Source organism: Podarcis pityusensis (assembly GCF_964106645.2).
Source record: "Podarcis pityusensis genome assembly, chromosome: 17".
Classification (NCBI taxonomy): domain Eukaryota; kingdom Metazoa; phylum Chordata; class Lepidosauria; order Squamata; family Lacertidae; genus Podarcis; species Podarcis pityusensis.
In genome coordinates this window covers 13,508,994-13,512,855 of record NC_138042.1, presented here as the reverse complement: position 1 = coordinate 13,512,855, position 3,862 = coordinate 13,508,994, and positions in this window count along the sequence as shown.

The following is a 3,862-nucleotide window of genomic DNA, read 5'->3' as shown; positions in this document are numbered from 1 at the left end:
ATTGCCTGGTTCAGCGCTCAAAAACCGGAGTTCTAATACTCACATGGAGAGCAGGCTGGCCCTAAGCAAGAGGCTGGCAGGGAATCAGCGGAAGACGTTAAATGTGAGCAAATAAAAGATCAGCATTGTTGATGAGACCATGGGATGCTGTCCGCTATTGGAGCAGAGCTGCATGACCAGAAGGATCATGTCTTGCAGCTCTTGAGAGCCAGTGTGGTGTAGTGGTTAAGAGCGGTGGACTCGTAATCTGGTGAATGGGGTTCGATTCCCTGCTCCTCCACATGCAGCTGCTGAGTGACCTTGGGCTAGTCACACTTCTCTGAAGTCTCTCAGTCTCACTCACCTCAGAGAGTGTTTGTTGTGGGGGAGGAAGGGAAAGGAGGTTGTTAGCCACTTTGAGACTCCTTTGGGTAGTGATAAAGTGGGATATCAAATCCAAACTCCTCCTCCTCCTCCTCTTCTTCTTCTTCTTGCGTGGGTATTCTGTTTCAGATTGTGGGTGGGGGAAATCACAGCTAATAATAATAATAATAATAATAGTCTATGAACAAACATCTATGAATAAAGTAGCATGTGTGGGAATGCTGTAGATACTAGGCGAGGCTATATTGATTTAATGGTATGCTTCCTAACTCAGGCTTGTGAGCCAGCAGCAGAGTGCATTCCCCAGTATATATCAGGAAGCTAGTGGGTAGATTCGTTTGAATCTCTTTACTTAAGCAATCCAACCTGGCATTGTTCAGATTGGCGTATATTCCTGGTTAAGATCCCTTTTATCCCTCTTAAAAAGATACAGTGGTACCTTGGGTTAAGTACTTAATTCGTTCCGGAGGTCCGTTCTTAACCTGAAACTGTTCTTAACCTGAAGCACCACTTTAGCTAATGGGGCCTCCCGCTGCTGCTGGGCCGCCAGAGCATGATTTCTGTTTTCATCCTGAAGCAAAGTTCTTAACCCGAGGTAATATTTCTGGGTTAGCAGAGTCTGTAACCTGAAGCGGATGTAACCTGAAGCGTATGTAACCTGAGGTACCACTGTACAACAGGGAGCATATTCACCCAGTGCTTTACCAGTTGCACTGGCTCCCGGTGGAGTATAGGGTCAGGTTTAAGGTGCTGGTTTTGACCTTTAAAGCCCTTTGTGGCTTAGGGTCCTCGTATTTACGGGACCGCCTCTCCTGGGATGCCCCGCAGAGGACCATAAGGTCCATGAATAATAATAGTTTAGAGGTCCTGGGCCCTAAGGAAGTCAGGTTATCCTCCACCAGGGCCAGGGCCTTCTCAGTGATGGCTCTGACCTGGTGGAATGCTCTGTCCCAGGAGACCAGGGCCCTGCAGGATTTAACCTCCTTCCGCAGGGCCTGTAAGACAGAGCTATTCCGCCTGGCTTTCAATTTGAATTTAGCCTTATCTTTTATTCCCCTTCCTTCCCTCCCCCGCCCCTTTTTATGAAGATTACCCGCTCTGGGATCCCACAGCTAATTTTCCCCTAGCCTCCTTGCTGGCCCAAATAGGACTAATTTAGCCAGCTAGCCCTGGTGATCATCTAATGTTTATTGGATGAATTTTCCCCTAAATTGATTTTAGAACTTTGAATTTATTGTTATTCATGCTTTTGTACTGTATTCTTTTGCTGTTTTTTGTTGTATCACAATTAAGTGTTTTAAATTTGTTGTTAGCTGCCCTGAGCCTGGTTTTCTGAACCGGGAATGGCGGGGTATAAATAAAAATTTATTATTATTATTTATTATAACAGTCTTCTTTTAAAAGTAATAAGAAGTTTACTTACATTCAGTTCACAGTTGGATCCCTGAAGGCAGGCTTTAGCTTAGAGTTACAGAAGAGGGTTTGAGTTCATTGTATATGGGAATGTGAGCCAGCAGATAGCAAAATACATCAGTATCAAGAGGAAGAAGGGGGAGATGGCTGCGTGACCAGCCCCTCATTTGAGGTCTCCCAGGGTTACGCCCACCTACCTGGTCACACGCAGGGGGTGGAAGCTCCCAACCAGGTGTGACAGGAAGTCCTCCTGGCTGGAGTAACACCCCCCTGCGTGTCCACTCTGGGCAAACAGGAAGTGTTATACTTGATATCCCACAGCATGTCAGAGAGAAGGCTAGGCCAGAACTCTTCTCTCTGACATGCCCATTTTCGATATTCATTTTCCTGTGATTAGCTTTGAATACAGAGAAACTTCCCTGCAAACTTCCTTGCAAAGTGGAGATGGGGTTCAGTGTTTGTAGCAACGCTGGGCACCAAAATCTTGTATTCTGAGGCTCCACATGTCCATGCCCTCTTCTTCATTCGGGAAGATTCACAGACAGTCCCGTTCACATCCTTCTTTGGTCCCACTAACTAAGCCTACTTTTGGTGGAACAGGCGTAGTCATTCAACACCATCGTCATTTGATAAAGTACCATATTTTTCGCTCTATAAGACACACCAGACCACAAGACGCACCTAGTTTTTGGAGGAGGAAAACAAGAAAAAAAATATTCTGAATCTCAGAAGCCAGAACAGCAAGAGGGATCGCTGCGCAGCGAAAGCAGCAATCCCTCTTGCTGTTCTGGCTTCTGGGATAGCTGCGCAGCCTGCATTCACTCCATAAGATGCACACACATTTCCCCTTATTTTTTAGGAGGGAAAAAGTGAGTCTTATAGAGCAAAAAATACGGTACTTACTATTTCTTGGTATTACACAGAAAATTAATGTCCATTCAGCTTTTCCATACTTCATTCTTTAAAAGGATGAGAAATCCATGGAGGGAAAGATCTAGATAGATAGATGATAGATAGATAGGTAGATAGATAGATAGATAGATAGATAGAGATAGATAATTTATTACAGTCAAAGACCAGCTCACATAACACAATAAAAAACAGCGTTCATAAAGGGTTAGGGTATTACACAGAAAATTAATGTCCATTTAGCTTTTCCATACTTCATTCTTTCTTCTACTGATTGCATCTTTTGGACCTTCCAATGTACAGCAGGGATGGGGAGTCTGTGGTCCTCCAGAAAGGGAAAGACTCTAAGAACTCAACCAGCATGATCAGGCATGATAGGCGCTGGTGTCCAAGGATAACCATCCTTGATATATGGAGAGACACCCCACTCCAAATATCAGATGAACCACAGGAGAAGCTCCCAGAGACATCAAGTTGGCTGCTGTGTTAGAAAAGGAATGCTGGACGTTCTGATTCTGGAGTGCAAGTTTTAGGTGGATCCCGAAGGCACTGAGCGAACGAGATGGCATTCTAATGACTAAAGTAACCAGTTGCCTTTTGAGGATAATCTTGGGGTAGTCACTCATTCTCAGACTAACCTACCTCACAGGGTTGAATTAAATTGAATAAATCTTTATTTTGCGTCAGCCATCGGCCATAGCAAATAAAAGGGTTGTTGTGATGATAAAATGGGGAGGAAGAGAACTAGGTACATCACCTCAAGTTCCTGGGTGGAAAAGTGGGAAATAATTGTTTAATAATAATAATAATTTATTAGATTTATATACTGCCCTTCAACATAAGATCTCAGGGCAGTTCACAGACTTAAATACAGGATAAAACCAAGTAAATAATTAAAACGAAAGAGCAAATCAGTAACCTCCTCTTCCCAGAAACACATTTAAAGGCTGTAGAATATTAATCAGTCAAAGGCCTGGTTGAAGAGGAACATTTTCACCTGGGATCTAAAATATATACAATGAAGGTGCCAGGCGAACCGCCCTGGGGAGAGCATTCCACAGATGGGGAGCCACTGCAGAGAAGGCCCTGTTCTCGTGTTGCCACCCTCTGGACCTCTTGAGGAGGAGGCGCATGAAGGAGGGCGTCAGATTATAATCTCAGGGTCTGGGTAGGTTCA